This window comes from Anas acuta, chromosome 3 (assembly GCF_963932015.1).
Source record: "Anas acuta chromosome 3, bAnaAcu1.1, whole genome shotgun sequence".
NCBI lineage: Eukaryota > Metazoa > Chordata > Aves > Anseriformes > Anatidae > Anas > Anas acuta.
Window position 1 is genome coordinate 116,698,072 of NC_088981.1, and position 14,939 is coordinate 116,713,010.

Sequence of the window (14,939 nt, forward strand, 5' to 3'; positions counted from 1 at the left end):
CAGCAGGGAATTCGGCCTGGGTGCACCATCACGGGTCGCTACTTCGCTTTGCGTTTTTCTTCAGCGTTTTCCCACTCGTTTCAGTGCTTTCATGGACACGTACAGGCCTGAAATTCTTTAAAAAAAATAAAAAATAAATCATGAATCACTTGCCTAGCTTAAGGTGAACAAAATACATAGCATTTTAGATAGAAATATACCTCTGGATAACCACGCTGGTATGAATTAGCCCAGAAAAAGTCCTCTTGATGCCCAAATGAGGGAAAACAACAAACACAATCAATGTCCCCTGGCCCTTTACCTTCCAAAGAGTTAATTCAGGCTCAGCCTGCCCATCCTGTTCAGGAGATAATGAGGCAGTTATGAAATGCACGCCTGCACGGGGGTTTTCCCCTTGGGAAGCAGAAAACCTCCGAGGTAACTGCGTGGGTCCCCCCGAAAAGAAGCCGAAATCCGGATCAGGCGTCGATGGGGGTGACTACGCCGGGTGGATTTGCGATCTCGTGTGTTTGACTGGGCCTTTCAAGGCCAATTTGTTTGGTTGTAACAAACGCACTCGTCAAGGCCCCGGGGAATAAAGAGCCCCCACGGAGGAAAACGAGCCACCTGAAGCTCCGGTTTATTTTAACCATTCAGCCCATTGAGTTGTTTTGCCTCGTGACACGGAAGGTGTTTGGGGATTTCGCAGCTCCACAGAGACGATGAATAATGTAACACCGCGCAGCCAGGATGCGAGGGAACAGTTGATGGAGCAATTGCGGCTGTTCCACTTGCAGCACTTTGAGGTGGAAACAGCAGAAAAAAAACGCTTCAGATGAGACCGAGCGCGGGGAGGTCTGCGCGGGGCTGCCTGTCAGCCCGGACCCCTCACTGAACTTTTTATTTCGGTGCCAAGCGAAAATAGAGATATTTTGGGGCTCTGCATGCCTCGGAGGAGAGCAAGGCTAACTCAAGACGTAGGGCGGCCATCAGCTCGTCCTTGAAGCAGGGGATGAAGATGGGGAAAGCGAAGCTGGTGGGCGACTCGTGGCACCATGCTGGCGAGCAGGAGGGAGGTGAAAGCCTCCATGGGGCTCTGTGGGGAGTTAACGGAGGATGAGGCTGGGCTGGGTGGGCGTGTGGAGGATGAAGTGGTTGAGCTTTGTGCTACTAAAGACATAAAGATGGTTTGTGGTGGCGGGGCAGACGGAGGTAGCGAAACACCTGAGGTGCACACAGAGCGGGGCTCAGCCCCTCAGCGCCATGCCCGCTGCTAAGATGGCGCCCGGCTCCCCCCTCACCCCCTTCCCTCAGCCCAGGGGCGCCATGGGGCTGGGGGGGGCGCCAAGATGGCGGCTGAGGGAGGAGGAGGAGGAGGAGGAGGAGGAGAAAGGAGGAGAAGGAGGCGGCTTCCAACGACGCCACCCCCCTCGTCCTCCATGCCCAGCTCCGCCCCGTCCCGCCGGGAGGGCTGAGCGAGCGGCGGAGCCCCGCAGCCTCCACCGCGCCGCCGAGGCAAGGGGCCCCGGGTGGCCGGGAGCCCCGCGCTAAGCGGGGGGAAGCGGGGCCCCCAGCAACAAGCCAGCCTCCATTCCCTTCCCTCCATAATTCCTCCTCGTCGTCCTCCTCTCAGCCGAAGAGCCGCAGCCTCCCCTTCCCCGGGGCCGCCCCCGCCGTCTCGGCCGGGGGAGTCGCTGTCGCCTTGAGCGACCGGCGGGGGTGGCGGTGGTGGGGGAAGAGAGAGGCCGGAGGCTGCTGTCAGCCGGGCGGGCAGGTGAGTGGGGGCGGCAAGAGGGAAGGAGGAGGGAGAAGGAGAAGAAGAAGGAGGGAGAAGGGAGGGAGGGAGGCCGGGGCACGCCGCTGCCCCGCCGCGCAGGCGGGGGTGTGTCCGGCTGGAGGCCGGGATTTGGGGTTGAGAGGGGGGGGGACACAAATTTACACACACACACACTCCAGGGACTGCCCCTTCGGGAGCCTCCCCCCAGGCAGCTGTCATGGCTGGGAGGGGGAGAAGAAGAGGGGGAGGATGGTGGAGGCACGGCCTCCCCCCTGCACACCCCCCCCTACAGGGCTGCTATGGCGGCTGTGGGGGCCGATATACCACAAGGGGGGGGGGGGGGTTGTGAGGCAGCGAGCCTCCCCCCTCCCTTTCCCCTTCATCCACCCCCCCTCCTTTCCTTTCTTTTTTGGAAGATTTAATGCTAAAAGTTGAGGAAAATAAAGTGGAGGAGCAGTTGTCGAGCCCTCCTAATTTCCACGTCCCGGGGAAAGATGGCTGAAGGGAAAAGGAGGGCGCCGGCCTCTTTTTTTTGGGGGGGGGGGGGGGGGGACACGGGGATGGGGGTGAACCTCGGACCCCCCTCTTTGGGGAGGCCTCGGCGGCGCTGCTGGCGGTGACAGCTCTTTGTTCGCCCGCCGCATCCTCCTCAAATCCCCCCCCCAGCCCCAAATTTCCCAAATTTCCTCCTTTACCCCCCCAGGTTGAGGCTGTCCCCCCCCCCCCAGAGGCCGGTCTCCCCCCCCCCCCCCCAGAGGGTTTTTTGGGGTGAGGGAGTTGGGCGCCGCCAGGGTTTTTTTTGGGGGGGTAGGAGAAGGCTGGAGGTGGTTCGGAGGTATCGGGGGGGTTTGGGGTGATTTCGGGCTGAAACGGGTCTGCTGTGGCGTGCTGGGTTTTGGGGGGGAATGACCGGCACCCCCCCAAAGGGAGGCAGCGACTTTGGGTGCCCATCACCCTCTGCCGTGCCCCTCAAACCTCCCCCCCTCGATCGCCTCCCGCAGCAGGTTCCCAAAATCTCTGATGGGTTTGGGGTCTGGGGGGGGGTGGTGGGGGGGGATATCTGACATTCGGCCGTCGGAAATCGGTGGCGGAAAAGCCGTTTCCTTCCGAGGGAGGCTGGCGGAGGCGCCGAGAGCCTCCAGTTTCCTAGGTGCGCTTTGACCTTTCGGCGGCCGAGAAGTGGGTCACGGCCGCGCTGGCTCGCAGATGCTCTCCCGGATTCACCCCCCCCCCCCCCAAAATCACCCTTTTTTTTGGGGGCGAAAAGGTGCGTGTGGGGTGCTCCTTCCCTTTGGGCTGCTCTTTCGGCCCCCCGGGAGCCGGGAGATGCCGAATTTTCGCTGCCCAAATAGGGCATAGCCCAAAAAAAAAAAAAAAAAGAGTGACACAGCAAAGGATATTGGAGCTGGAAATTCGGACCCGGGTGTGGGTGGTGCTTGCACGTTCTTTCGCCTTGTCTCGGGGCTCGGATTCTTTGTGTTGCTGGTTCAGCCTTTTAAAAAAAAAAAAAGAAAAAGCAAAAAAAAAGCCCTGGGTTGTGTGGGCTGGCAGGATATCCATATATACGCCCGTGCGTGCAATATTTACACGTGTGTGTGTGTGTATTTATATCGATGAATGGAAGAGGGGTGAGTTCTAGGTGCAAGGTGCTCAATATATATGGAGAAAAAAGGTGTTTCGTCGCCTCTTTTAGAGATGTGCTGTCCCACTGCAGTTTGGAGGCTGTGTTTCTCTGCCTGTCTAACTTCAGTAAGTGTCCCCGTGCTCTAAACATCACTTGCTTTTAGATAAAAGTTTTGAAAACGTTGGATACGGGACTGGCTGCGGCGCGTGGTGCACGTACAGCGATGAGCCCAGGCCTCTGGCACAGCAGCGGGGTGAGAAACGTGGAAAAGAAGGAAAAGCTGGGTGCAAAGCTGCCGATTTTCTGGGGAAGTGGTGAAGCCACTCCGGAGGGCTGTTTGGTGGAAATGATTAAAGTTCAAGTTGCCACTTAAGGGGACAAACAGCTCTCGATGGTAGATAATAAACAGTAGTAGCTCTGGCAGCGCTCTACCTGGCTCGCAGCCGATGGGCATGATGAAATGTTAAATCTCGACTTATTTGCTCAAGATGGGTATCTGGCGTTCGAAACGTGTTGCCAAACAATATGGCAGCGCAAATCCCCGCTTCCAAAACAAATAGGGAGCAGGGAGGGGGGGGGGGGGGAGCCTCGCGTTGGGGGAGGCGAGGAGGAGGCCTTGGCTTCTTCCTCGCTAGTGGTTGACTTTGATTTCGGTGCTCATGTTTTCCCTGAGCCGTGCCCTCCGATAATGCTGAGACACATGCTCACAATTGCATGACTAATTCCCGTAATTAGTCATCCACTTCCACTCTAGATTTATTGGAGTAGTGTCAGTGTCATTCTCACGTTGTAAAAAGTCCGCGTCGGGGAGCATGTGCCCTCTGTTGACTTTCCTGTGGGCTCTCGCCACGGTTGTTGGGTGGGCTGCTGACAAACGCCGCTCCGGAGAATATTTTCAGCCAACAGATCTGCTGGAGATCAGCACCTCGGCGCTCGCTAATCTGAGGGGAGGGGGGGTAAAATTTGCATGAGCCTTTGCAGGGGTTGTCAGAAACGAAGGTGTGAGCGCCGCTGCTAAAAATATCCCGGCTCCTGCATAAATAGTTTGCCGGTTGAAAAAAAAAAAAAAAAAAGAGTATATTTTGTAGAAGGAAACTATTTATGCTACAAGTTCTTCTTGTTTTGCTCGGTTGACTGCGTTTCTTTGAAGCGTGGTTCTTATCTCCTTGATCAAAGGGGAGGAATTAAAAAAAAAAAAAAAAAAGGGGGGGTTTTAAAGTTAGATTCTTCCTTTAAAGACAGGGTTTGGGGCAGGAATGTCCCGGAGTTGCAGGGAAATATTTTAACGAGGTATTGCTGAAGGGCCGAGGCAGCGTGTAATACCCGGTAGCATGCGGCCACCCCTTCTGTATATACAGGCTTTAATTGTTGGCAGATGCAAACAAGTGATTTTTATTGGTGGTTATATGGTTATATGTTATTTGGATTGCTGCAGCACCTGGGAATCCTGGTCCGGGTTTGCAGCGGGGTAGGATCGATGGAAAAATAGAGGAAAAGTGGACGCCGCGTCCAAAAACTTGAGGTCTGAGCCAAAGGCAAGAGGTGGAGGAGCAGAGCTGTGATGGGGAAGCAACTGGACGGTGCTGGGCAGCAGGACGGGAGGCACAGCAGCCTAAATTTTGAGCGTTTTGGTTTCGTTTTAGATAATATTGCAGCAGAAGAGTGCTTTATGGCCCGCTGGGAAGCAAACACCGGTGCTCGTCGTAGATCCGCCAGGGGTGGTGCAGGAAAAGGGGCAGGAGGCGGTGATGTGCGAGCCCCTGGTGCTGTTTGAGCTCATCCAGCTCCTTGGGCTGGGGAGGATTCGCACGAGTGGCTCTGCTGACAGGGCAGAGGTGTCGCAGGGAGTGTCTGAGAGCAGCCAGGGAGCCTTTAACCTCTCCCCTTGATGCAGCAGGACCCGAAATAATTCGTTTGTCTGTAGCTGTGATGTTAAAAATTCAGGCTCACTCGTGAGCACCGTCGAATTTTGCACCCAGAGCCTGACGTGTGAGAGTCGGGCTGGCTCAGAACAGGTTTGTACCACGACAGCAGCGTCCTCGTGGGATGATGACCACCCGAAATGCCGTCCCACACCAAAAGCTTCCAACCTAAAGCGCTCGGAGGCTTCCGAGCCCCGGCCTGAGCATCGAGGATGTGTCAGCGCCGCATGGTTTGCCTGCGCCCCTGTCATTTACAAAAGGCAGATCTGCTGAACTGGTTTGGAGGTTCTGTAAGCCTGAACTAATTTACCTGACGGGGAATGTAGGTTAGAAACTAGGCTTCGCTTGGCTTTGGGCTAGAGCCAACGTGCTCTGCGGGGAGAATGCAGGCTCAATAGCTTCTGCGCCGATCATCCTGCGATGCTTTTCCTCCTCGCTCCCCTGAAAGACAGGTAGGCTCTCGTGCGGTTGACCCAGTTGCTTGGGAAGCGAGCCCAGCATATCTCGGCACCAGGAGCAGTGGGACGTTTCCCTTAGGGTGCCCTCGGGGGAGTTGGAAAAAGTCAGGATGTGGTTTTGGGGCTGGACCTTGGATGCGCTTGGAATGGAGGTGCTGCCCCGACAAGGTCGCCGTGCCCAAACGAGGTAGGTCTGTAAAGCAGCGTGGCTAAATCTTTGTGTGCATGCTCCTAAACCTCTTGAAACCCGGTTTAGTTTGTTCTGTGAGCTGAGGCAGGCTGTCCTGGTGGTCAATTTTAAACCAGCGTGTCCACGCTGAGGTTTGCCTTGTCTTAGATGCGAGTCGGAGCTGCAGGAAGGTGATCTAGGAAATGAAAACAGCGCAGGCAACATCTAAATCAACGATTTGCTGACTTGCCTTGGTTAGTGAACTCTCTGGTACCCATATTTTGCTCTAAAGATCTATAAATTGTCAGCTTACAGCTTCCACAGATGAGCGGAGTGGTTGTGGGATGCGTTGGCACCCTTCTGCAGAGGAAAAAGGGATCCGTAAGCACCAGGTCCTGCTCTAAACAAGTGTCAGAAATGTCCCAGTCGAGGCTGATCCTGCAGCTAGCTATTTTGAAACAAAAAAAATCATTAAAATGTCTATTTTTGAGCTATTTATGTGTATTCTGTGTTTATTTTGAACGATATGTCATGGAATACGCCATGAAACGAGCTGAGAACCGGGTTTCTTTGGATTCGGTTTTTGTTTTCCTTTTCTAATTTGACATCTGAAACTCCAAGGGTCTCCTTCTTTTGGGTTTGCAGCACGCAACGACCCGAAAAATAAAGCAGCATGGCAGGCGAGGCAAGAGGGCTCGGTTCTTGTATTCCTAGGATGAAAAGAGGGACGAGGGACTGTTGCAAAACCAAACAAATCAGCAGCTTTCCTGCAGACGTGCAGCTCAGGCCTTGATTACGAACAGAGGGATGTGTTTAGAATCACAACACTGCTCTGAGTTTGAAAGGTATCGCACGGCCTCCAAATGGGGAGGTGTTGACAGCCTTACACACCTAACATTAGGGTTTTCTCCTGTGCTGGCTTTGGGAAATAAGGGCCCCAGGAGCGGGGAGAGCTTCCAACCCCCAGCAAAGTGATTCATTCCCTGTCCAGGGATCTCAGAGTCGTGCTCGTTGTTTCAATAATAAATAAAAAATAAAGTTGGTATTATAATTTTTCAGTGAAACCACGCACCGGGGGCTTAAAAATGAAAACTGAAAATATTTTTCTCTCATTTTTCCCCTTTTCTGTTGGCGTTGTATAACTCCTGGATTGAAAGAAATAGGAGAGGAAAGCCCTGAAGTTTTCAGACCATTAAATCAATTAAATTCATGTGTAAAGCGCACAAGAAATCTCACAGCTTGGACTCCTTAACTTCTCTTTCTTCTTATTTCTTGTAAACAGCATACTTCTAACCGATCCGCCCTCTCTTCTCTCCCCCAGAGCCTGTGTTTTGCTCTTAATCTGAGCCTTTACATCCAGTTTTATCAACACACTTCAAAGGTCTTGAAGAAGTTGAGAGATGAGCTTTTTACTGGAAGTGCTATTCAAGCCTCGGCCTTTGAAGTTCTTGTTTAAAAAAAGTCTGACTAACCTGCAAAGGATTTTGACACATGCTTGTGACCAGTTCTTTTAAATCATACTGGAAAAATTGTGCCTGGAAATAAACAAGCCGGAGTTCAACCTGTTGTAGGCTGGGCGTGGGAGCTTCACCCCCTTTTGTCTTTCTTGTGCTTCTCGGACGTGGTTGCTGACAAGGAGAGTCCTGGGTCTTGCGGCTCGTTCTGTAAACAGCTGGCTGCTCCTTTCTCTTTTATGAGCGGAGATTTCCAAGCAGGATGAGTTCCCCAGGCTTTTCTTCCGTGCTCCCGACGCGCTCGGCGGAGAGGCGGAGAGCAGGCGAGTGGTTTTTAAGGATGGGAGATGCCGCGTTAGGATTTCAGGCATGATAACTGGGCGCTCTGGAAACATTTACAGGACAAACGTTTACAGTAGGAGCCGTGCTGCGTTCTCGTACGACTCCTAAATTCAGCTTTAATAGCGAAGTGCTGCGTGCCCGATACTGTTACGCGTGAAACTGGAGCGTTTACAAGGTGCTTGTATCTCAACTTAGGTGAAGCTGAGCGCAAAGTCCCGGTGTTTATTGAGATGTAATCAGTCAGAAGCCTAATTGTCGGTAGGTAGAATTTCCTGGAGTGGATTCGAAGTATAAAATATCCCCGTTTGTGTCTCCAAATGTCATGATAAGGGTGCTGGTTCGTGGAAAAAGGGAGAGCTGGTGGTGAAGCACTGCGGTACGTACACCTCTGAGACTCCTGGGGTAGGAACAAGGACTTGAGCTAGCTCTGGCTCAGCAGCATGCAACTCTTGCTTTCTTTTAAATGAAGGCTTTAATTTAAATTAAGGCTTGTGTTTGTACTGTCTGCAGGCTTTCTTGGTGCTCTTGTCTTTATTCTAGTGTCCACACAGTTATTTTTCAATAGAGGTTACTCTTAACTCTTCATAGTAAAAATACTCACATGTGAATTTTCTCTGGGTGCGTGAAATTGCATTCGTAGATTGATATTTTGTTGTAATCAAATCTTTTTTTGCACACCAAAAGCAGTGGAAGCCGTGCTATCCCGGCACCTCTGACAGCTGGATTAATAGTCACGTCCTTAACCTTTAGAGCAGTTTGCCCAGACTCGACGATGTTGGCACGAAGTTCTGTTTTTTGAAGATGCAGTGGCGATAATCCCTTTGAAGGCCCAAAGTAAATAGAAGAAAAAGCTTTAATGAATTCAGAAATGTCATTGAAAATAGCATTTGGCCCGATTTTGCACTTTTATTGTTGTTGGAAAAGGAAACCATACAGTATATACAAAGCTTGCTGTATGGAAAATAGCTCCATGGGAAGTGTAACTTAATCTAGTTTATTTTTCAAATTCAGTGAAAATGAAAAAAATAAACTACCTAAATTGTATTAATTAAGCCTGTTTCGATGTGACAATGTGATAATTTAATAGAGTTTCCTGGTACTTCTGTGGATGAAGTATGTTTAAATATGGCTTATAAAAAAAAAAACAAAACAAAACAATTTGTTATTGCAGACTAGAACCAAAACCTGGGAAGTTTAAACAAAAAAAGCGATCTAGTTTGTAAAGCTGAACGTTTCTAAAGTTAGGAAAAACAGATGCAACTGTAATTATAATTTTGTAGCCACATGATATTTTTCCATAGATTCTCTGACTTATTCACTGTATGGGTTGGACCAGCAAAGTGGAACGGATTAAGGTTGCACAGATGATCATAAATCTGTTACTCCATAATTTTTAGTGCTCAGTTTTTTTTGCAACCTACTTAATTTTCTTCTAACGTTTTTAGATGATAAGCTGCTTCGTGCTGTTAATTTTTGATATGAACTGAGCGTCGCACGTGCGCTGGCTACATTTTCTAATGCCCCTGCAAGACAAAAAAAAAAAATAAAAAAATAAATCCTGGGTTTTGCTCTCATTTTCCAGGCGAATAAAACAGAATCATCAAAATTTAATAATTTACCCAAGTAGCAGGGTGTTCCTGAAAGGTAAAAGGCACTTGACAGGTGACTCTCAAGCACCCGGAATGCTCGACCACTCGAGCTGTGTACGTGGATTTATTAAATTGGGTGCAACTTGCCTGGGGTTTGCCAGCAGCCCTCAAGAGGCTTGGCTTCAGCAATCTCTGCGTTGCTGACAAGTGGCCCTGCTGACAGGCATCCCATGGCTTTCGTTTTGGAGAGCAGAGGTTCCCAAAATGCAGCGTGCAGACGTTCCTGGAGCAGGGAACACCTCAAAATTGGGGCGGTTTTGGGATATGGAGGGGGTAACTCCTGGTTTTGCGGGACCCTTGTGGGGAGCCTGTCCTGATTTCTGTGTCTGGGGGGAGTGAGGATGAGGATGGGTGGTGGGGATTTGGGGCTGGGGGATGCTGAAGGAGAGATGATGAGAGCCAGGTTTTGTGTGCTTGGTGGTGGAGGATGGTGTGGGGTGGGGATGGCAGCGGGGTTCTCATTTTGGGCTGTGGAATCGCAGAATCCCGGAGTGGTTTGGGGTGGGAGAGACCTTAAAGATCATCAGATTGCATCCCCTTGCCATAGGGACACCTGCCCCCAGCCCCATCCAGCCTGGCCTTGGGCACCGCCAGGGATGGGGCACCCCCAGATCCTGGGGGCTGCCTGCACCAGGGCCTCACCACCCTCATAGTGACAAATTTCTCCCTAATGTCTAATCTAAGCCTCCCAACTTTGAGTTTAAAGCCTCCCCCTCTTGTCCTGCCCCTATTCCTGACCCCAAGTCCCTCCCCAGCTCTCCTGCAGCCCCTCGGGCTCGGGCAGGCCGCTGGGAGGTCTCCCCGGAGCCTTCTCCTCCCCAGGCCCACCACCAGCAGCAGGGGAGATCTGCTGGGGGAGAAGGCAAAAAGCAGAAACACGTCGCTGCTGATACGGCCTCCCAAAAAATCCCCACGGCTTTAGTTCCCCGACGTGGGGCAGGCCCGCTCGCTCGTCGCCGTGCGTGCGAGGAGGTGCCCGCGCTCGAACGCTTGCCCCAGAATCTGTGATCGCAGAGATAGCCCAGGCTTCTTGAAAACCGGTTCAAATAACCCCGAAAGCTTTTTGAGGAGGTGTGTTAAAAGCGAGAAGCGTGCTTTTCCTCTTGGGTTCCCTTCGGGTGCTGGAAAATACCTACGGTTGGTAATTCATCTGTTTGGCGTGGAAATAAACTTTCGGGGGTTTGTAGGAACAGTTTCAATGAATCTCCTTGAGCGAGGTTGAAGTTTCATTGGGGTAGGTTTAAAGTGCGAGGGGAAAATGCACAGAACAGCCATTAAAAATTAAAACCGACCCGAAAAATCCAGCCTAAACCCAAAAAACACCAGCCTGGAAATATTTTCCTCTCTCTGTGCCACCCCTTAGCCTGCTGCCCGGGGGATCCTCGATGCTGAACCTGCCAGGGGTTGCTGCAGTCTGGAGCTTGGTGGCATAGCACTGACAGGACGAGAGCATTGCTGCAACCTGGGCTTGTCTTGCTGCAAATTTAGGAGCTTTGAGAGCTCCTGCTGGTGGGGAACAAGCCTCTTGCTGTCCACTCTGCTGGGGATTTTTGCAAAGTGCGCCGTCTCCGCGGGGTAGGAAAATATTCCCATTTCCCAGATCGGCACGGGCTCGTCCAGCTTGCCGTGGGGAGGTACGGAGCTGCGGTGTTTGACCTTTGTACCTGCGTGTAGGTTTCGGTTTAAGTCTCCTAATCTGCCACGGCAATATAATCTTAATTGGTTTGCTACGAGATTTCTTCAGATAGGGCTCCCAGAGCGCGAGGAGTGAGCAGGAACTGCTTGAAGACAGAGGAGCTGAGTTGGGTTCGAGCTGTTTGAAAGGCTTCGGTTCAGAGATAAGCTCGTATTTTACATCCTGATCAGCGAGCTCTAATGAGATTTGGAGCACTAAATGAGTCCGCAGCTAACCCACAGAATGATGCATGCGGCTCATCACCGAGCCATTGTTCTCAGCAGCCCTCGCTGGTGAAATCATTCAGGGAATTGTGCTGGGCTGCGAGCTGGCTTTAATCAGCAAGTTGGTTCCACCTTCGGAAGATGACTTGAGGAGATAGAAGGCATTTCTCAACGTCCACGCGGATTTCTGCAGAAGGGAAGTAGCCCTTGTGCTCCTAGCAGGGGAAAAAAAAGAGCGATCGGGAACTTCAGCCACGTGAACAGGCTGTAGGATTAAGTGTGCTCTGGTGCGATGAGTGGGAGCCGTGTCTTCCAAGTGCTGGGAATTTCGAAAAGGCTGTTCTGTTTCTCCATCAGGAGGAGATAATGAAAGAGGACGAGCGAGGAAGGGTCATGCTGGAGAATACGAGCACGAAGAGCAGAGTAAGAGCTGTGAAAATGGGATGGGCTTTACACGAGGGATGAGAGGAGCCCTGTGCTTTGCTCACCGGTGGCAGGGTGCACTGGAAGTGTGCTGTTTTGCCTCGTAGACACGTCCAAAGTCAAGGATTTTAATTTTTTGTCACGTTTTAGCAGAGGTTTTTCAGTTCCTGGGGTGGCCGGAGCGCTCTCCCGACGCAGCAGTTGGGTTCTTGAGCTCTGCGCAATGGGGTCTGGAGAGCACCGTGTGGCAGAGGTGGAATAAAACAGGAGAAAACAGCCAGGGGAAGGCACTGAGATGCTCTGCAAGGGTTTGATCACGTAGGTAAAAAGGCATCAGGCAAATTTGTATCCTCATCTGAGCCTTCAGCTCTTCCTGTCCCTCCCGTTTCACAGGAGATTGTCAGAACTGGCGGTGGTCTTTCTCCTCTTGCAACCTGTTGTGTTTTCAGAAATGGCTTTTTTTTCTTTTTTTCTCTCTCTTTTTTTTTTCTTTTTTCTCCCTGAGTATTGAAACCCAGCTTTGTTTATTCCAGGCTCATTTCCTACTTTGCTGTGTAAGGCTACCACGTCTTCAGTTCAAGGTCCCTAAAAACGTTATGAATAGCCTTATCTCCCCAGGCTCCTTCAATGCATCACAAGTTCTGGATACCTGGCCGTTTTGAACCTCATCCTCATTTAAAACAAAAAAGAAGAAAAACCCTTATCTTTCTCTTCTGAAGTGACCTATTCGAATTCTCCCGTGGCAGAAAATTAGTATGCGTGGACTCGGAGGCACTCGGAGATGTGCCTGCCTAATGCACGGGCACAGATTTGCTAAAGAAACACAGCTAACCGGATCGAAATCGCTAGATATTGCTGTCTATAGAACCATTTATCTGTTTTTTTTTTTTCTTTTTTCCTCCTTCTCACTGCTGGGTAGAGCTGCTGGACCTAATTTTAATACCTATTCCTGTCATTTATGCTATGAAGTGATAAAAGGCTTATTAAAACATTATCTGCGGAGTCGATACGGGAGGGTTTGAACTAGCTGTGGGGACTGCTGGTGTTCAGGCGGAGGATACGCTGCAATTTGATAAAGAACATTTTACGTTTCGTGGCTCTGAGATGCCTCCAAACCTGATTTTTCAGCTTATTAAGTAATTTTCTCGTCCTTTGTGATTTTTCTCCTAACAAAAACTAACAACTATCTCACTTCCCTGTATCGAGGCTTAATAAGCTGATGGCAAAGCACTTGGAGCACAGCTGCAAAACACGGCTGAGTGGAACTTCGAGCAAAATCTTTGCTTTTTCAAAAGGGGAAGAGTGGAAATCGCCTCCCCCTTCTCCCATCACCAACGCACCACCGTCGCCCATCCTCGTACTGCTCTGGACAAGGGCTCAAATGGATTTCTTCTTTATTTCCTTCTATCAAAGTAGTGGATTCTCCCTAAAAATCAAGCCCTCGTTAGAGAGGAGGAGAAAGTCTATAAAGCGCTGTCTTCGCGCTCGCTTTGGAATCACAATTGCTCCTGCTGAGCTTCTGAGATAGACTTGAAAAGGCATCTTGGCTTGCATTATAGGTTAACCCAAATAAACGTTTAGTAAGTAATAGCAGTAATTAGTATTTATAATGAGGTAGTAACAGGCAACCTGAATTAGCCGAAGCTCCCATTGTGCCTGGAACTAAACAAACAAATAAGCTACTTAGGGAGGGACTGCCGTGATTCAAGTGTATTTGTCATTTCTTGTAATAAGTCTAAAATATATTGTAACGTGATGCTCGGTACACCTTTTTTTTTTTAGTCACGTAAGCGTAATCTTTATTAATATACGCCGGCTGCTTTTTGCTTACCTTGATCCCTCTTGGGTTGGCATACCCAAATTGGGCTTAATTTCAGTCTTCAGCTGCCTTTAAGTTCAAATGCTCCTCGTTGCGAGGTGTGGTGCGCTTGGGAGATGTCACGTAAGGACTTAGGGACTGCAGCCTTGCTTGCTGCGAGCAAGCTTGTCATTAAGGACTTTCAGATTGCAATTAAATCAGCAGTTTTCGTAGGCATGAAGCGTTGAGCTAAATATTTGAGTAACAACCTAGTGAATATTTGCAGTAAAAAATGAGGAAAAATGGTTGAACGCCTTCCTTTTTTTTTTCTCTAACAAATTTTTCTCCTTTTTCAGTCCTAGTTACACTTTGATGTTAGCATGGATAAGTCTTTGGACCCTGGGTCTTATGCAGCCACGAAGGTTTAGCAGAAGTTTTGAGGAGATATTTTAATATTTAGACCTTTGTTGTGACAATGGCTTTGGGCGAGCTGTGCTCTACAGCAGAGCTGGGCAAATACGGCCGTCACGGTATCCACGTAATTACAAAATCTGGTGTTATCGTTGTGTTTTCATGGGGGTTTGTTCAGTTACTACCCAGCCACTTCTTTAATATGTGCTCCATAAGTACAGGGAAGTATTTTAACAGTCAACTTGAGCATTATTAACTATTTTTCATGCAAGCCTCATTTATGGAAGCCGGTGCTATCTATTAAACGCCCGCGCGCTTACAGCCTGTCCCAGATGAGTTATTTACATCCGTGGCAGAGACTTCTAAATATGTAAGGATGTCCATAAAAAAACGTTGCCTAAATAATCTTCCTGCCTTCCCAGTGCCGAAATGCCCGAGCTGTTGCGTCTATGGGCAGCCACTCTTTGGTAGCTGTAAAGACCGGTGTGGATTGGTTTTATTGTAAGGTAAGGACATTTATCCTACTAGGAGTAGTAGGAAGGTACGTAGAAGTAGAAGGATGAAGAAGGAAGGACATAGAAGGATGAAGAAGGAAGCAGAAGGATGGCACGAGCCTTGGTCAATGGCTCGCTTTTGTTTCCTGCCCTCGCTCGCTGCACGGGCTCACGCTCAAGCTGTTGCTCTGAATCTGAAATTCTCTGAATTGCTCCATTGTTTTTTCTCCCGTCCTTGCAGCTCGGGGATCTTGAGCTTGGCAGTCACTACGTTGAGTTGAATTTACCTTTAGTATCTCTTGTGAGATGCGAAAGCACCGCAATTTCTGTTCGGTAGAATAAAGGGCCTACGAGTTCAAGGCCAGCTCTGGAAATTCAGCTGTTGACGTCTTTTGGGTTTTAGCTTGGTAGACGTTCAAGGGCTGTTAAAGAGATATTTGTTGTGTTCTCGTTTATTTTTTTGCCCCCTAGAACACTCCTTCAACCAAAAAAGAAAAAAGTCCAAACCAACTCGAGAAGTTTTGTCCATCAAATCTGAAA

At 49.9% G+C, this 14,939-nt stretch overlaps 1 protein-coding gene across 4 annotated transcripts in view; it reads left to right on the forward strand.

The window, feature by feature from the left end:
- Nucleotides 1-1,415: 1,415 nt before the first annotated feature.
- Nucleotides 1,416-14,939, forward strand: part of NCOA1 (nuclear receptor coactivator 1) — a 143,474-nt gene continuing 129,950 nt past the window's right edge. For all 4 annotated transcript variants that reach the window (XM_068678956.1, XM_068678959.1, XM_068678961.1 and 1 more), the window contains exon 1: nt 1,416-1,753. The gene's annotated coding sequence lies outside the window, so the exon portion shown is untranslated. The remainder of the gene's footprint in view (nt 1,754-14,939) is intronic.